At 39.5% G+C, this 20,207-nt stretch overlaps 2 long non-coding RNA genes across 2 annotated transcripts; one reads left to right on the top strand and one right to left on the bottom strand.

Annotated features, from left to right (window-relative positions):
* Positions 1–3,831: 3,831 nt before the first annotated feature.
* Positions 3,832–5,162, top strand: LOC139189133 (uncharacterized). Its single transcript, XR_011572688.1, has 2 exons — positions 3,832–4,361; positions 4,440–5,162. It is a non-coding gene; the product is annotated as an uncharacterized lncRNA (long non-coding RNA).
* Positions 5,163–11,708: 6,546 nt separating this feature from the next.
* LOC114819467 (uncharacterized) lies at positions 11,709–14,046 on the bottom strand. Its single transcript, XR_003766627.2, has 2 exons — positions 13,500–14,046; positions 11,709–13,302 (listed from the first exon to the last, which is right to left on the bottom strand). It is a non-coding gene; the product is annotated as an uncharacterized lncRNA (long non-coding RNA).
* Between the last annotated feature and the right edge of the window lie 6,161 nt (positions 14,047–20,207).

Raw genomic sequence — 20,207 nt, 5'->3', positions numbered from 1 at the left:
AGGGGAAGTGCACCGAAAGGAAAATGAAAAATGAAAGAAAATGGAAAAGATGCATCATTATGTCACATGAGAACTCATTGGGATAATGCTTTGACCTGAGACACCACAGTTCTCTTATTGTTAAATCCTTAATATTTTATTATGTTAAATACATTTCATTTGAGTGTCCACGAGTCATGACACCGTTGAGGTTAAGCTACCTGGTCATAAAGCAAGTGAGCGTACAACAAGGAATCTATATCCTTCAAACCGTTGAAGAAGAATACTCTAGAATATGATTAAGAGTCTATAATCAGTGCGTGAATATCATTTTATTTTTCTTAATAAAATTTTTGCTTAGTGCCTCCATTAAAAAAAAAAATCTAGCTCAATCCCTCGTTCCTGATTTCACACATTTATTGTTGTGATTTGTGAAGGTAAGCAACGAGATAGCGACTCCACCTACCACCGCCACTGCGATGACCGATCTCTTCCTTTTGCAAATGGAAATTGAGTTGTGAGAGAAGACAATCACAGAACAGCTAGCAAAAAGGAGAACAGATCTTATCATCTAAGCAAAGTGCGCCATATTATGGAAGCTGACTGGAAATTTCACAAAGCAGAGTGAACTTCAGTCATAAAGCGGGCACGCTTGTTATAGCTTATTGGTCTGTCAATTTCCACTTTTCTTTCTCCCTACTTTTTATAAAGCTGAGCATTCGTTAAACATTCTGTAATTTAAAGGGTTCCATTTGAGGCGTGATTTCCTGCAAAGTGCATTGAAATTTTATCGGGTGCAAGTCCAGCCGTTACATTTAAAAGTGTATATTGTACATTGATGTATACAAGAATTTCCTGCCTTAACAGTCGATAGATGAAAGGGAGAAACTACCAAAAAAAAAAAAAAATTCTAGTTGTCACTTAGTACTACGGTTTAGTAGTGTTCATCTTCACTTGTACGTAAGAGGTCTTAGGTTTGATTCTCCACCAAATGAGAATTTAAATCACATTATTGCTAACCCATTATGAGGCTAACCTCACAAGCTCCCCTTGATTTAGATAATAACGTTTGTTTTTTTAAAATAAAATATAAAAAAAACCTTTAGTTCGCTGACACACCCGAACTTCGATGTTCAGTGGGCACTGAAATTGAGATGTGCTAGTGATGAGTCGATTTCATATTATATATTTTATCCTATTTTAGTATGTTTTGTAATTATTTTAGTTGAATTTTGATACTTAACTTTATATTTTCAATATAGGACATTCGACATCCTCTGGAGCAAAACGTGATCAAACGGACGAGTTTTAAAGTGATTCAAATTGGAGGACGTTCGTGAGTCCTTTAGCTTGTTTGTGTCAAAATTTTGGTTTTTTTCTACCAAGCGGTTATTTTCTAGCGATAAAATAAAAAAGCAATGCGTGATGCTGAAAAGTGACTTTTTGGCTTAATTGCAATTTTATGAGCCTAAGATGACCTTTGTTGGGTTCGTGGCCTTATGTAGAAATGTTCAGATTATTCCAAACTTTAAATCCAGCTATTTTGAGCCACTTTTGGAGGAGATTTGTATCCAAAACGTCGTTGTGCAGATTTTGAGCTGATTATCCTAGTCAATTTAGGATTCTGTTTTCTAATTTATTTTAATTTATTTGGTCTCCTAGTTTTATTTTAAGTCATTTTCTAGGAAGGATTGAATTTTCTACGTAGTATAAATAAGCCATGTGGCCGGCCCTATGTTCTTCTTTTCAACACAATATTTGAGAGAGAAATTTGGCCAAAGCTTAGAAATTTTCAAACTTTATTCTACAAGGTGTTTTCACTCTTTTTCTATTTCAATAAAACTCTTTTGGTTTTAATTATGAATATGCATAACTAACTTTCTTTTGCTAGGGCGGGGCCATAGCTTTAGCATGAATATGTAGTTTTTATTTTATTGCTTATGATATTATGCATGCATGCTTTGAATTAATAATCACTACATTTAAATAGTCTCTATGTCTTAATACTTAGCTATCATTAGAATGTTTAGATAAGCAATCAGATGCAATTTCTGTTGGAATGTCACCTTTGAAATTGAGGAATGCTTCTTATGATTAATAATTGTAAGTCACTTGGGGCGAATGCCACGTCTTAAGGGTTGCATGATTTTTCAAAGGGTTTTCACAAAATATAATGAGTCATGCATGTTTATATTTAATCTGAATGCTATAGACGGATTGCATGTTTGATATACGCTCTATCTTGAATGCCACAAGTTGAATATGCATTAGGAAAACCTAACATTCAAAGTTGCATGTGTAATTCATAAGTAATTAGTGAATCTACAAATGATAGTTAAGAGGACGGTGGAACCCTAGTGCTTTTACAAATCTGTTTCTTTCTAATTTGATTTCTTTAAAATTGATTTCTTGTTGATTTTCCTCAATTACTTTATTAAATTCGTTTTTATTATTTTTAGATTGAAAAACAACTCTATTCAAACTTTGTTGTCAAATAATTAACTAAGATTTTGGTTTTGCATAAATTGTTTTAGATAATCCTTGTGGGAACGACTTTACATTAACATTTTTACTACAACTACCTTGTTCTCTTGCAAGTCTTTTGTGTGATTTTTAACCCTCTTTACGCAGGTACTAAAAATCCTATTAGTTGACCATCACGTGGATTGGTGACGAATCCATAATATGCATAAAGTCATAACTCAAGTTTTCAACTATTAAAATCTACCGAAAATTTGACAAAACTCCCCTTAAAATAGGGATACGCCCAAATTAAAACACCTGCAAGTAACCACATTTATTGCATCCCCGAAGGACCACACTTAATGGGTCTTTGACACTATTTTACATGCATACAAAATCATACACTAGCCGTAACTAGTTTAAGCTGAAATATAATTATGTCATTGTCGAGTAATCTTGTGACGATGACAAGCTGAGAATATAACTCTGTAATCATGTCACTACCATCGAGTAATCTCGAGGTAATAGCAAGTTGAGAATATAACTGTGTAATCACGTCATTACCAAGTAATCTCGAGGCAATGACAATTGAGAATATAACTGCATAATCAAATGAGGAACTAGAACGGTAAACTCTGGTTTGCGCTTGCTCTGAAAGTTTCAAGTCATATTCCAAAAGGTACCAGAACGCACATCTCAAAATCCCAATAAATATACTTCGGAAACAACTTCAAATCATGGAGGAAATAATATAACTCAAACACAGGAAATCGAAAAGAATGGATGACAACGCATCTTCCAATCACGTTTCAACGTATATAAAACGCTTTAGTTTCTGATTTGGTGGAAGACTTACTCGCATATAAAGAAGGTATCTCGAGCTACAATAAACTTAACTTTACAAAAAGTAAACAGTAAAGTTGAGCATTGACATCAACGATTTCATTTTCTCAATCACCAACGTCAGTACGCGATTAAAGCAAACACGAGAAAATTAGGTGAAGATTCCTAGAGGAAAACAATGAAAATTGTAAGAATTGAGAACCAGAAAATATATAGCTTGAAAGGTGAAGATTCCTAGAGGAAAACTTCACTTTGTCAAATTTTGAATAATGGTGTCGTAGTTTGCTCTTCATTAATTGGCCAGATATGAGAGAAGCGTCTCAACAGAAAACAAGCTATGTATTTTGGCTGTCATAGGCCGAATATTTACAACAATGCCATCAGATTTGGGCTGAATATTTACATCTCTTCCACTGACCACAATTTGGGTTTTTTAGGGCTGTTGGTTTTGGGCCCGAAGTGGGCTTCGGTGGTGACCATTGAATGGGTTAAATCCCTGAGCATCAAATGCCTATTTTACCCTATGTACATTCTAAATCCAACGGACTGGAATGAAATTTGCATGGGTATTTTGGTCATTCTCGGTTTGGGAGAGTGGTGGTGTGCCTGGGTTCGATGAGATTGAGGGAGCAGGTGAGGGGTGTGCCAGTGTTGCAGAGGGTGAGGGAGGAAATCGAGGGAGGTTATCACTGACCCGATTGAGTGAGGGATTTTGTGAGGATTCCACTGACTTGATTGACTGAGGATGGTCTAACATTCGGTACGGCAAAAACAGAAAGAGAGAGGCGGGTTGCAGAGTCAGAGAGAAAGAGGGAGGGGTGGGGGCACTGAACAGTAGCAAGTAAGGCTCTTCTGAACAGGAGTAAGCAAGGTGTTTTGATGCCTTATTTTGGCGGTGAAAGGAAGGGTCACATGTAGATAGAGAGGTTTCCTTTCGCGCACATTACTGTTTCCATCCGTTTCCATCGCTTCGACAGCAAGCCACCGCCACCACCACCTAGAACAAAAAATAAACACCCGCCACTGCTCTTCAGCCATCGTCTCCGGCGATCCATTCAAATCTCCGATCGAAACAGGTATTTACTTCCGATTCCATTGATTTCAGATCGTTCAAACTGAATTATTGTTGAAATTGTGTGATGGGTTGAATGCAGAGATAAATTTAGGGAAAGATGAGCGACGTATTCAAAGGGTACGAGCGCCACTAAATTGAGTTCTCTGCCAACCTCATCAAAAAGTGTACGGTAGCTTATTTGTGTGTCAGCGAGTCAGTTTTGGTGATGTTTGGTGCCCAACAGTGTTGCAAGAAAAAAATGAGTGGAAAAAGATGAAATTGGATTATGTGTTTGTCTAATTTGTTAAGCAGTCTGAAATCCTGAGGTTTATTTGGTCCCTGCCACTGAACTTTGATTTCTGCTATTAATCGCTGTTGAAATGTGACTTTTGCTATTAATTTTTTACCTTTCATATTTATGCTGCTTTTGGATTCCGTTCGAATTAAATAATGTAGTTAATCTTGATATGAATTCTCTCTGCAACAATAATTAAGGATTTTAGTTTAAATTATTACTATTTTGTTCTTGATCTGGCATTGAATCTTTCTTAATTTGGACTGCATGTGGTTTTGACATGGAGGAGAAGCTGCAAGAGGTTATGATCTTGCTGCACTTAAGTACGACTGTTCTTCAACTCATATAAACTTTCCGGTAGGGTTCAAACGGTTAAGAGTTTTATGATTTTGTAAAAGCTTTTTAGTAGCAGAAGCTTGGTCTTTTTGCAGTTGCGTTATGACACTATACAACTTGAGTTAGTATGGGTTTCTTGCTAACTGATATGACTTAGGAATTCTAAAAGCGGTTGCATTTTACAATATACAACTTAAGCTAGTATCAATTTCTTAATGAGTGGCATGTGAATGTCAAAATTTTTCTTAAATTAATTTCGGAAAGAAATGCGTTTAAAGGTGGTGCTATGTGATGAAGTTAGTATTCTGTTTTTTTATTATATACTGGTGGTGGACATTTTTAGCATATTGGTTGAGAAATATTTATCATTTTCTATAAGATAAAGCTTCATTCTCACCATGTTGTTGATGTTTTTTGTGATTTGAGTTTATAGTGCTTCTAAATGCTGTTTTAATATAGGAATTTGAATAATTGTTTTAATTTAGGTTAATGCAGGATCTGAAATTTGTGATGATCATTTTCATATTTCTATAAATTTTGAGAGAAAAAAGCATGTGAAAAAGCACATTATTCTCTAGGTATAAATCGCATTAGTCTAATTATGGCTGGGATAAAAAAGCATGTGATAAAGTGAAGACGGGGATAGAGAAAAGGCTTTTGGGAAAGTGCAAAATGGGATGAAGGTAGTTTGGGGGGAGGGAGGGGAAGGAGGAAATTACTCAAAAGAAAGGGAAAAAACAGGGGAACAAGCTTATTCAACTAGCTATCCAGCCAGTTCATATAGTGTCTTGCAAGTTGACATTGTTTTTATGTAGTAAGTTTGAAACCAAACTTACGTGTGAAATTAAGGTAATTTACTATTAGATCACAGCCATACTATTGTCTAATGGTCACAATTTCATACTACCTCTTTATTTCAACCAACCACTATAAAAAATAATGACTTTGCTAAGAAGACTAAACTTTGTATTTGAAAAGAACCACTAATTTAAAAAGAAGACAATAAAACACTGATTGAAAACCATAACCATAAATATATTGGCTCTTGATGTTAACTTAATAGAATGTAAAATCAAATTGAACTGCTTATTTTACCGTATCGATTCACCTATGACTTGATTTTTCAATTATTTGGAGATGACTGTTAATTTGTGATTTTGTGAGAATTACTCAAGTAAAATGTGCGTTGTCTAAATTGCTGCATTTGAGAATGCGATTGTGTTGCTGCTGCCTTTTGAGTGATTTTTTCTATGAATATTATTCATGGCTGTTGTCGATTATAGTTTGAAACCCCGCAGCAGAGTGCGGACAATTTTTCTAGTATTAAGCTATAACAGATATACCAGAAAACCGAAAAGCTCTATAGATAGTAATTTCGTATGTTCGTGATGGTAGTTTAAAGTACTGTAGATAAAAGAAACAAATAGGAAAATTATTAGAACAAAACACATTGAGAAGATATTGTAGTAAATGATCAATATTGAATTGAAGTTCGTACCTGAACAAGCCGTATGTTTCAGATTGATGTCTGTTGAGTAGTAGAAGGATGATTTAAGAACTCCCATGAGAAACATGTAAAAGTGATCGAGCAAATTTATCAAACTCCATGAGGGACAAAAATAATGTCAATTTTAATTCTTCAAAAGAAGGTTGACGTTGGATTGGTAAGCATGTTTACTGATCAAGGTACAGATTGAAAAATTACCATTGCGAGAACCGAGAGCAACCTTGACCCAATATTTCTGTTTCTCTGGCACCGCTATCAGGAAAAGGACATCCACCAATGGCGAACGCCTAAAAGAGTGATGAGTGTGGAGCAAAAAATAATCAAGAAAAATATGGAGGTGACACGTAAATTCTAAGGTAAAAAGAACAAAATTACCCTTAAGGAACACTGGAACTTCTACTTGCAAACAGTGAACAATCATCCATCAATCAAGTCAAAAGTGTCCAAAATAGCTATTTATTCAAAACATATTTCATCAATCCTCATCAAATCTTCTCTACAAGGTAACCCCCAAAACATTCATTTCAAATTATATTATTAATTAGCTAATTAATTGATTTATTATCTAATTAATCTATTAATTGGCTAATTAATTACAAATTACACTCAAAAATGCCACAAATGGCTAGTCACCATCTCTCCAAAGGGGGCTGGCCATGCCCTATATATACTACCCCATTTTCTCCAAAAATCTAAGTTCTACACTCTTACAAAATTCTCCAAATTCTCTAAACACTTTTTCCTCAAAATTCTAATTTTGGCATCAGAGGTTCTTCGGCCAAAGCTCCCCCATTCATCATGGGTGCGTGATGCTCTTGGCCTTGACCTAAGGTGTTATTGGTTTTATAGGTGCAATTTCGTCCAAGAACAAGGAGGAAGAAATTTGCATCCACAAATTAATGTTTTCATTGAAAGTTGAGTCACACACTCGTAGAAGACTTTCGCAATATTATGAAAGCTGATCGGAGTGCATTATATACAGTGCCATATTATCGAAGCAGACTGGAAATTTCACAAAAGCATGTAAGAGCCTTTAGTCGTAAAAAAGCAGAGTGAACTTAGTCATAAAGCAGGGAAACCAGATCCCTTCCTCTTAATCCACTAACTCTGGAGATTCGGGCCTTTGAAATTTGATCAAACGGCCACTAGTTATTATAACTTTTAAAGTAGGTCTCTGTTTGTAACCGTTTGATCAAATTTCAACAATCTGAATCTCCAAACTTAATAAATTAGGAGGAAGGAATCCAAAATTGACCCTTTTCTATAAAGCAGCAGGCGCACTTGCTATAGCTTATTGGTCTGTCAATTTCCATTTTTCTTTCTCCCTACTTTTTGTAAAGCTGAGCATCTGCTAAACATTCTCCAATTTAAGAAGTCCCATTTGACATGTGTTTAGGGGGAGTGATTCCCGCAAAGTACATTGAAATTTTATCGGGTGCAAGTCCAGTTGTTACATTTAACGATGTATATTGTACATTGGTGTATATAAGAATTTTGTGCCTTGACAGTTGGTAGATGAAAGAGAGAAACTTCAAAAAAAACATCTAGTCCGCTGACACACCTCGACTTCGATGTTCAGTGGGCAGCAAAATCAAGATGTGCTGACCATTACTCGGATTGGTGATGAATCTATAATATGGATGAAGTCACAACTCAAGTGTTCAACTATTAAAACCTACTGAAAATGTGGCAAAACTTCCCCTAAAATAGGTAAGCCCAAATGAAAACTGTAGACATCGAAATTTCGTAAATAAATATTGACCGATAAATCAAAGTGTCAACGCTCATGTATTACATAAATTTTACACGTAGCGTGTGACTCAACGAAAATTGAAATAAGTTAGAAAAGTCATCAAATAGGACACGTGTCAACACCTGGCAGAAACGACTTATTTCATCTGGGATATTATATTCAAAATTAGGCCTTGGAAAATTCTATAAATACAAGCACATTTCATTCATTCAGGGGAACCAAAATCATTAGGCAAAATTCTTGAAGCTCTGAAGCTCTGAAACTCCGAAGCTCTCAAGCATCCAGGTTCCCGAAGAATCAAGAAAGCGTTCTTCGTTCTTCGTTCATCGTTCTTCCAAGATCAAGCCCCGACAGCCCTTGGATCAACCATCCACCAATTCAAGATCAAGCCCCGACGACCCTTGAAGAAAGCACCATCGTTCATCATCCGTTCATCCAAGATCAAGCCCCAACGGCCCTTTGGATCAACAACGTCGACAAATCCACACACCCAACTGTTCTTCAAGATCAAGCCCAAAAGCCCTTGAAGATCCGTTCATCACTGTTCTTCAAGATCAAGCCCAAAAGCCCTTGGAGGTCCGTTCATCACTGTTCTTCAAAGATCAAGCCCAAAAGCCCCTTTGAAGATCCGCTCAAATCCACCTTCAAGATCAAATCCACGGCCCTTGAAGAACATTCATCCTTAGATCAAGCCCAACGACCCTTTGGGTCAATCACACATCCACAAATACACAACTTACGGAGATCGAATCAGAGGATCAAAATAGAGAGAGATTGTAACCCAAAATCATCAAATACAAATATTTTGTTTGTGCCCGTTGTTCTTGTCCCTTTCGTTTCAGGAATTTTCCGTGTTCACAAATTGGCACGCCCAGTGGGACAATCTCTGCCTCTCATCTCTTTCTCCGTTCAAGAAATTCTAGCGTACTTCCAAAATTAATGGCATCAAGGAAGGCTCAAACTGTTCCCGCAACCGGCGCAAAGAACAAAAGCGTCATCGCCGCAACTGGTGTCACTTTGGGCATCACGACTCGAAGCATGGCAAGAGCTACTTCTGCTCTTTCACCTCTGCATCAACTCTGCCAAGGGAACAAAAGCACCCAAGGCACGAGCCTTTGATCACCTTAGCCTCACTAAGGGCACCAAGGGGGGAAAGCCCAAGGAAATACTCTGAATCCATGCTCTCTGATGCTGATTCAAGCGCCATGCAAGTCATGACCATTGGAGCAACTTCAATCGATGAGCAGCTGGCTCAAATGAATGAAGCAATCGCAAGGCTAACCCGAACTGTGGAAGAAAAAGACTTGCAAATTGCAGCACTAGTCAACCGACTGGAGGCGCAGGACAGCGATAAACCCGACCCAGTGGATGATCCACTAAAGGGAGGAGCTGGCGAAGACGAAGAACCCCCGGTGAAGAAAATCGATGGGAAGCCGGAGCCAGACCAAGCAGCGGCACTCATGGGATCTCTTTCTATCCAGCAGCTGCAGGAGATGATCACCAACACCATCAAGGCACAGTACGAAGGGAGCTCACATACCTCATTGTTCTACTCGAAGCCCTATTCCAAGAAGATTGATGCCCTAAGGATGCCGAGGGGTTATCAACCACCAAAGTTCATGCAATTTGATGGAAAGGGAAACCCGAAACAGCACGTTGCCCACTTCGTTGAAACCTGCAACAACGCAGGAACCGAAGGGGATTACCTAGCCAAGCAGTTTGTGCGCTCGCTGAAAGGAAACGCATTTGAGTGGTACACGAATCTGGAGCCTGAGTCCATCAACAGTTGGGAGCAATTAGAGCGGGAATTCCTCAACCGCTTCTATAGTACCCGCCGCACTGTGAGCATGCTAGAGTTAACGAGCACAAAGCAGTGGAAGGACGAGCCAGTCATTGACTACATCAACAGATGGCGCACTCTAAGCCTCGACTGTAAAGACAGGCTCTCGGAAACCTCTTCAATTGAGATGTGCATCCAAGGCATGCAATGGGGTTTGCAATACATCATTCAAGGCATTAAACCGCGGACCTTCGAGGAATTGGCCACTCGCGCCCATGACATGGAGTTGAGCATCGCCCATCATGGGAAGAAAGAACCGATCGCCGACTATAAGAACGACAAAGTTCTTGGGACAAAGGTGGAAAAGGCTGCATGGAAACCCACCAAGGAAGCGATGACGGTCAACACATCTCCCGTCAAAATATCCACACGAGGCAAGGCGATTCAAACCGAAGCTTTTCGTGATCAAGAGATGCGTAGACGCACTTTGAAGGAGCTTGAGGAGAAGACTTATCCATTCCCCGACTCTGATGTGGTTGCCATGTTAGATGACCTGTTGGACAAGAAGGTGATCAGTTTGCCTGAGTGCAGACGGCCGGAAGAGATGAATCGTACCGACAGTCCAAGATACTGTAAATTCCACCGCTTCATCAGTCATCCGACAGAAAAATGTTTCGTGCTGAAAGATCTCATCATGAAGCTGGCTCAAAAATGAATCATCGAGCTAGATCTTGACGATATGGTGGAGTCAAACTATACCACATCCACTTTTGGCTCTTCCGACTCAAAGTTTTCACCTCAACCGCTGGGGGCATCCTCCAAGACAAGCAAAATTGAAGGATGGACTCAAGTCACTCCTAAGAAATTGCACAAGAAGCATACGTCTCCTCCACAAGTCCGCCAATCGAAAAGGGGGCAAAGCAGCTCTTGTCAACCTTCAAAGCAACGTGAACATGTTGAAGATGATAAAATTGCGACACAAAGATCGTCTGTTGCCATCACGATGCGTGATTTCTTGCCCGAAGACTTCTTCAATCACTCGGTCAAGGCTCCTTGCTATGAAGATTGTGAGGAACGCCTCGCCAAAATTGCTTGACAAATTCACCAATGCTCCTTGTTCGCACGAGCCTAAACTGCACGAACCAAGGCTCCTCGCCTGCACGAGCCTAAACTGCATGGCACAACGCTCCTGATTTGCACGAGCATAAAAGGCGACATCAACGCTCCTGATCCGCACGAGCATAAAAGGCAACACCAAATGCTCCTTGTCTGCACGAGTTGAAACTGCAAACGACACCAAACGCTCCTTGCCTGCACGAGCTGAAACTGCAACACGGCACCAAATGCTCCTTGTCTGCACGAGTTGAAACTACAAACGACACCAACACTCCTTGTCTGCACGAGTTGAAACTGCAAACGGCACGAAAAAAAATAACAAAAAAAAAATGTATGTATTTGAACTACGTTTTGACTTGATCTCTTTCTTTGGAAGGATACGTAGGCAGCTCGAGCATTCAAAATTTCGAGTTCAGTCACATCAAAATATAAATAAATGTTTTATTAAAGAAAGTCAATTTTATTTAAAAAAAAATCCAAAAAAATGTATTTGAACTACCTTTTGACTTGATCTATTTCTTTAGAAGGGTACGTAAGCAGCTCGAGCATTCAATTTTGAGTTCAGTCACATCAAAAAAAAAATTGGGGTTTGATTAAAGTATTATTGATGAAGGTCAATTTTATTACAAATTTACTTGCAATTTTCTTTGTACAAAATTAAATTACAGTTTCTTAAAAAAAAAAAAAAAAAAACAGAAGCAAAAAAAAAAAAATGAATACATATGTTATTTAAAAAAAAAAGGAAGAAATATATATATATACATATAGGCCCAGGCCCGGCTCTCAGAAACCAATCCACTCAACTTGCGGCTTGCCTTAGGCCTGCCCTCCAAAACATGGGTCACAACCCATTCTTCTAGCCCAAGTTCCTCGTCAAACGTCTTCACCAAAAAGAAGACCTCTAGATAGGATAGAATGAAGAAACCCACTCTCAGCAATCCCTTGGGCTGCGCAGCCAGCGGCGGACGAGCAGTATTTGAGAGTAGCCGTCACCATCTCTCTTCTCCGATCAAAATTTCTCCAAGATTAGGTTCGTCCCCCAGAACCTCTTCCTCTTTTACAATTTGATCAGGACTTCCGCCCATATCTCCTTCAACATGACTTGTTGCAACGTCGACTGATCTGCCTCATCGTCGAGAAGCTGCCGCTGACAAGGAGCTTGGACACGGCTTTAAGGATGCTCATCGGAGCAGTGAGGTTGCCAAGGTAGTTAACGGGTATGATGATAGCCGCGACAGATGTGAATAAAGCGGTACAGCCAGCCAAGGGTGACAGGGATTTGCTGAGGATCTTCTCTCGGTCAGAGCTCCGCAAAGCCTTCAAAGAAAATGATAGATCTGCTCTCGTCTTCTCTCATCCACTTTCATGTCCTTCTGCGACTCAGATCAAGCTCATCAAAATCTTCCATCTGCCCAACATCCGCTTCTTACTCGCCCAAGTAACAATCTGCAGTTTCAGAGATTTGGCCAGCTTTAGAGCATAATTAACCACTGTTGGTTTCTCGTCAAATAGGTTGTACAATTGGAGCATGAAGTTCGCATCCAAGGCCTCATCCGGTTCCAATTAGAAGCACGACTCGTCAAGCTCGTTTGCTGGAGTCAGAATTAATTCGAACTCGAAGTGCAGCTCCAGAAGCTTTGCGAAACTCTCAGAGTCGATTTCTAGTGGTGAATAGTGAGGTCAATAGAGAAATTGCAGAAGAACAAAATATCGACAGAAAAAATTCGTTCACAAATGGTGGCGATTTCGTTGTACAAAGGAAATCTCCTTAGAGTTCCCTCCCTTAAGGACTTCAAATCCCTTTTAACCCGCCGCTCTGTAGCTCTCTTTCTCCTCTGCTCTGGCCTCCCCGCCGCCATCTCTTCTAACCCTAAGCCTGATTTTATCCCGCGCTAGCTCAGCAAAGCTCCGAAGGCGGGAAATTTGTCTAACCCCACGATTAAATTCGAAGCGCCGGAGAATGTTGCTACTGATTGTGAAGCTGGGCCGTCCGGGGAGAAGAAGGATGGGAAGCAATTGGACAGTGCTGGTTTTGCGGTGAAATCCGGTGGTGAGTCAGATTCGCCGCCTGCTCTTAAGCCCGATTTGATCGAGGAAGGGTTGAATGTAGCAGATGTTGGTGCTAGTTCACTGCCTGTGAAGGTTGAGAAATTGGATGAAGTGGAAAACCCTAAATCTGAGAGATGCAACAAAGAAGAGGAGTTAAGTGATAAGCAAAAAAAAAAAGGAAGAGAGAAGTTGAGGAGAAGCTGCAGGTTTTGAATCAGAAGAAACATAATCTAGTTCAAGTGTTGAAGCAAATCTTAAATGCAGAGGAAGAATTAAAGAGACGAAATTGTATGCAAGGAGTGGTGGTTCGCCCGTCTGTATCACCTCAAGTTGATGTAACAAATGACTCCGGTTCAATGACTAGGCATGCTGCTGCTAGGTGGGCTCAGAGGCGAATCTTGAGATGGAAGAGGTTGAGGGCGATGAGCTTTCAAATCATAACTTTCATTCTCGCCATGTATTCCGGATGAACAGCACATCCCCATCTTCAGAGTCTCCTCTCAGAAGGCCAGCTCATATTCAGCACCAAGACTCCTCCCTCGAGCTCGACCACGTGCCCTCCATTGCAGAAACACCAATGCTCCGGAGCCCTCTCCAACTCCCCATCCTCTCCTCCTTGCTCCGCCATGGTTGCAGCCTTTGAATGAGATTGACAAAACCAAAGTTTGACAATCCACACCCAAAGACCTCCTCCGTCTCTTGCCTCGCAGTTGCCAACAACTTCAAAGACCGCTGTCAAACGACTAGCCGGCCGAGAAAGGCTTCCTCAAACTCCAACTCTCCGTCCGTCTTCGTCCGCTCCCTGCAAATTCCTCTGCCCACCACCCAAATTTATACAGAAAAATATATTAAAAAAAAAAAAAAAAAAAAAGATGGTGGAGCAAAGTGGTGCTGGCACCACGTGAAAAAAGAAAAGAAAAGGGGAATGGTGGATCAGCACCATGTGAAAGAAAAAAAATATATAAAAATAAAAAAAATTAAAAAAAAATTAAAAAACAAATATATATATATATATATAATATATATAAATAAAAAAAAGGAGAGAAGGTGGATTCTTGGTGGCTAGCACCATGCAAAGGGGAAGGGTTTTGGAATGGTGGATCAGTCCACGTGAAAAAAAATATACATATACATACATAATATATGTATGTATATAGCAAAAAAAAAAAAAAAAAAAACAAATGCATTGAGAGAAATAGAAGTCCATTTTATTTATTTTTCTTGAAATTTTACATAAATTTGCATTATACATACCTTTAAAAAAAAAAAATCAAATCAAATCAAATTTACAAGAGGGGATCTTCAAGGACGATCAGGTGCCGCCTCACCACTCGGCAGAGCTCCAGAAATGAGAGGCGCCGGAGGTTGACTGTTTGAAGCCACACCACTCGGCGGAACTCCAGGAAGAGGAGGCACCAAAGGTTGATCATTTGGAGTTTCATTACGCGGTACAGCCCCAGAAGACGAAGGCAAATGTTGTTGGAACAAACCCACAAACCTCCGATGATCAAGTAAAATCTGACCATCAGATTCCTGCATCTGGTCAATTTTTCTCTTCATGTTTGTGGCATAGTTGTGTGCGAGCTTGTGCAACTGTTTATTCTCATGCTTGAGCCCTCTAATCTCCTGTTTGAGACTCATCACTTCAGCCGCCAACGATTCAACTTGACGGGTTCGAGCAAATAGGCGTTGGGCCATGTTGGACACAGAACCCGCACACTGCACACTAAGAGCCAGAGACTCCTTAACAACCAATTCATCAGACCGCCTGGAAAGTAGTCTGTTATCTTTGGGAGTGACAAGGTTCCGGACCACCACCGCAGCGGTCATATCATTCTTCATCACCGAATCCCCAACAGTAAGAGGACCAGTAGGGGATATGAAGGATGGGCGCCATATGTTATCTGGAGAAGACGGGACTACCTCTTCACCAAGGTTCAAATCAAAACGACGGTCGGAGGGTCCAGACATTTTCAAAGGTGTTGAAGAAAGAAGATGTCGGATAAATCAAGATCTTAGAAATGCAAGAAGTGAGTTTCTACAAGCGAAAATTCAAGTGCGCTTTGAAACGAACTGCGTGCCTCTATAAAAATCAGCACTCGACGGGATTTCAGAGATCGAAGAGGTGAGCTCAGAGTTCAAAAATACCGATTCAAAAATCGAAGAGGCAAGCTCAGAAATCGGAGAAGCATCTTGCTTTTCTAGACGCGTTAGCACCCGTCACAAGCAAGCTCAGCTTTGCGGAAATCACGGGCAATTTGTTAAAAGTGCCAATCCCAGGTATCGAAGAGGCGCGAGTCTTTTTCAGCCTCGTCAGCACCCGTCACGTGCAAACTCAGCTTTGCGAAAATCACGGGCAATTTGTCGAAGCGCCGATCCCAGATATCGAAGAGGCGCCAGTCTTTTTCAGCCTCGTCAACACCTATCACATGCACACTCAGCTTGACGAAAATTACAGACAATTTGTCGAAGATTTCTGATAAAGAAGAAAGCACGTGAAGCCATACTGATCAATCACGCATTGGTTGCCGACACGAGTAAAAGAATAGTACCTCTACAGGTACTAAAGAATTTCCTATAATTGTCCACCTTCACCCTCCATAGCAAGGCAGACATACATAACCTTTCTTCATCTCCGAGAACCTTTCTTCATCTCTGAGAACATTTCTTCATCTCCGAGAATGCCTTCCCAACGAAGCTTCTCGAGTCACTCAGTGTTTCTTATTCCTTGGGGTACCTCTGCAAACAAATGACACCAAAGCAAAAGTATCTCATATCACCAGGGTAGAAAGCAAGAGTATCTCATATCATGCGTTCTCCCTGACCTTTCCTTTATCCTTGTTCTTACCTACAAAGACAAGGATAAAGAAAACAATATGCCGGAACCTCCACTCAAACTCGGGTAAAGAACCGACTGCTTGGAACCCTTCCCTGATTGCCTACCTAGCATTGCTCTCGAGTACTTGTCTCCCACTGCTGCTGTACTTCCAAAGAAGTTGCCACATCTGCCTGAAGAACAGATAAAGGCAAGTGAAAATGATACCTTGCAGCATGTGGAGACAACGTGCAGAAGAAACAAGCAGAGAAGAATGCGGTCTGCACAGTCAACTCAGCAGAAGGAGTTCGAGCTGAAGAACTCGAGAAGCTGCCATATCTGCCTGAAGAAACAAGCAGAGAAGAATGCAGCATGCACAGTCAACTCGGCAGAAAGAGTCTGAGATGAAGAACTCGTTTTGACCCTCAAATTCTTGGGTCGACTTACTAGGAGTTGTGGGCTGCACGTGCCGATTCACCACCCTTGAATCAAATCCTTAAAGATCAAGTCACCAACTGGAAGAAGAGTTCATCAATCTTGAAGATCATACCGTTGACCAAACTGCTCAGGTGTGAATTAGAAAGATTGAACAGAGCAACAAGTCGTCACCTTCACCTCGTGCCTGCTTGTCATGTGTTCGAGTCAACCTTCAAGAATCAAGCCTCAACGGCCCTTGAAGAAGCTTTCAGCCAAATTCGAAATCAAGCCTCGACGGCCCTGGAAGAAATCACAAGTCTGATTCAAGATCAAGTGTCTACCACCCTTGAATCAAAACCTAGTTCAAGAATAAGCTGTGGAAAATCAACAATTGGAGGAATCCAGAAAATCCTCCAACCCAGTTCAAGATCAAAGCTGTGGAAAGTCAACAAGCGCAACAAAATACGTGCCGATTCATCCACTACCAAAGCCAAAAAATCATCTACCACATGAAGCTCCTTGTGGCCCAATTTCAACCTTCAAGATCAAGCCTCGACGATCCTTGAAGAAATTTCAAACAAAAGTTCAAGAACAAGCCTCAACGGCCCTTGAAGAAATCTCAAGCCCAATTCAAGATCAAGCCTCAACGGCCCTTGAAGAAATCTCCGGCCCAATTCAAGATCAAGCCTCGACGGCCCTTGGATCGACATCTACAATAAGGGACTTCAAAACGCATCTCCTACACGTGACAAGCACATGTATACGACGTGCCTTGAAGTGGGGGCATTTGTAGACATCAAAATTTCGTAAATAAATATTGACCGATAAATCAAAGTGTCAACGCTCATGTATTACATAAATTTTACACGTAGCGTGTGACTCAACGAAAATTGAAATAAGTTAGAAAAGTCATCAAATAGGACACGTGTCAACACCTGACAGAAACGACTTATTTCATCTGGGATATTATATTCAAAATTAGGCCTTGGAAAATTCTATAAATACAAGCCCATTTCATTCATTCAGGGGAACCAAAATCATTAGGCAAAATTCTTGAAGCTCTGAAGCTCTGAAACTCTGAAGCTCTCAAGCATCCAGGTTCCCGAAGAATCAAGAAAGCGTTCTTCGTTCTTCGTTCATCGTTCTTCCAAGATCAAGCCCCGACAACCCTTGGATCAACCATCCACCAATTCAAGATCAAGCCCCGACGGCCCTTGAAGAAAGCACCATCGTTCATCATCCGTTCATCCAAGATCAAGCCCCAACGGCCCTTTGGATCAACAACGTCGACAAATCCACACACCCAACTGTTCTTCAAGATCAAGCCCAAAAGCCCTTGGAGATCCGTTCATCACTGTTCTTCAAAGATCAAGCCCAAAAGCCTCTTTGAAGATCCGCTCAAATCCACCTTCAAGATCAAATCCACGGCCCTTGAAGAACATTCATCCTTAGATCAAGCCCAACGGCCCTTTGGGTCAATCACACATCCACAAATACACACCTTACGAAGATCGAATCAGAGGATCAAAATAAAGAGAGATTGTAACCCAAAATCATCAAATACAAATATTTTGTTTGTGCACGTTGTTCTTGTACCTTTCGTTTCAGGAATTTTCCGTGTTCACAAAAACACTTGCAAGTAACCACATTTATTGCAACACATCCCCGAATGACCTCACTTAATGGGTCTCTGACCCTATATTACATGCATGCAAAATCATACAATAGCCATAACTAGTGTCTGTTGAAATATAATTATATCATTGTCGAGTAATCTCGAGTTGATGACAAGCTGAGAATATAAATGTGAAATCATGTCACTACCACCGAGTAATCTCGAGGTAATAGCAAGTTGAGAATATAATTGTGTAATCACGTCATTAACAAGCAATCTCGAGATAATGACAATTGAGAATATGACTGTATAATCAAAGAGGAACTAGAACGGTAAACTCTGGTTTACGCTTGCCCCGAAAGTTCAAAGTCATATTCCAAAAAGTACCAAAACGCACATCTCAAAATCCCATACCATGAAAACAATTTCAATGTTCTGCTGTAGCCTGTAGTTACACTCTAAAGACCTAATCATGGAGGAAATAAGAGAACCCAAACACAGGAGATCCAAAAGAATGGATGACAACGCATCTTCCATCCACGTTTAAACATATATAAAACGCTTTAGTTTGTGATTTGGTGGAAGATTTACATACAAAGAAGGTATCACGAGCTACATGAAACTTAGCTATACGAAAAGTAAACGTTAAAATTGATTATTGACATCAACAATTTCAGTTTCTTAATCACTAACGTTGGTACGCGATTAAAGCAAACACAAGAGAAAGTTGTAAAAGAAATACGTTTGAGCCAGGGTCGGCCCAGGCCCAGTGCTGGCAGGGTGACCATCCGGGACCCAAAAAAGTTGGGGGCACCAACATTATTAAGGTAATATATGTATATATGTTTTTATAAGAGTATAAATTTATAAAATTTAGTTTAGTGATAAAGAAATTTAACTAGAACTGGTGGGTTTGTTATTTAAAATTATTGAGAAGGTCTTAGGTTCAAAACACCATGTGTGCTTATTTACATTCTAATTTTTACAAATTTCTTTTCATAACAGTATAAATTTATAAAATTTGGCTAAATAATCAATAAGTTTAATTAAAAGCAATGATTTTTGTTGTTTAAAATTAACTACAGGTCCTAAGTTCGAAATGCTATGTGAATGTTTATTTTTTTCAATTTTTACAAATTTTTGTTTGGTTGTTAATATATTTACTAGCTAGTAGCTATGTGGGTTGCTATTTTCAAATATCCGTTCCAATTCAAGTCTAATCTTCAACAAAGAGTAATGCGTAGACTAAATTTGCAAATAATATTACGTGTCATCAAAATGTTTAATTTAGTGTTCATTCATTACTTATACATATCCTTAAAAACTCGAAAACGTTATTATTTTTTTAGTCTTATATTGACGAGGTTAGTAAATAAGAAAAAATACCTCACGATTTATACAAAAACACTTCAAAAATTCAGATGGAAAACAAAACTCATAATCTATCTACTTATAAGCCCGAAGGTTTTTTTTTGTTTCATTCTCTCGATACAAAATAAATTAGTTATTCTGTATTTCTAAATTATTGAGTTTGAAGTTTTTTCTAAATATAATTTTATCGATGTCTTATGTGTGAAAACAAATAATTTTTTTATATGAAGTGAGGGCATATTTTTTGACGTTGCCCCAGCCTCAAAAATCTCTAGACCGGACCTGGTTTGAGCAATCTTAGCAAATTTCAGGGCAAACAATGTAGCGCAAAAAAAATAAAAAATAAAAAAATGGTCAAATTTTGAATAGCGGTGAGTAACAAGTTGGCAACAAAACAATGAAAATTATAAGAATTGAGAACCAGAAAATATATATCTTGAAAACTAAGGATGAGGTAAACAAAACTTAAAAGAACTTTGCCTGCTGAATGGGATCGTAGTTATGCTCTTTATTCATGGCCAGATTTGAGAGAAGCGTCTCAACAGAAAACAAATTATGTATTTTGGCTGTCATAGGACGAACATATTAAGCTATATAACATATATCAGAAAACCGAAACCCTCTATAGACAGCAATTTCCTATGTTCGTGATGGTAGTTTAAATAAGTGCGGTCGAGAAGAGAAACAAAAAGGAAAGCTATTAGAACAAAGCACATTGAGAAGATATTGTAGTAAATGATCAATACTGAATTGAAGTTCGACTGAGAGATCGAATAATACGTAAAAACTGACATACCATACCAAACATCATAAA

This window comes from Malus domestica, chromosome 11 (assembly GCF_042453785.1).
Source record: "Malus domestica chromosome 11, GDT2T_hap1".
NCBI classification, from domain to species: domain Eukaryota; kingdom Viridiplantae; phylum Streptophyta; class Magnoliopsida; order Rosales; family Rosaceae; genus Malus; species Malus domestica.
This window is presented reverse-complemented; position numbering and strand designations above follow the sequence as displayed.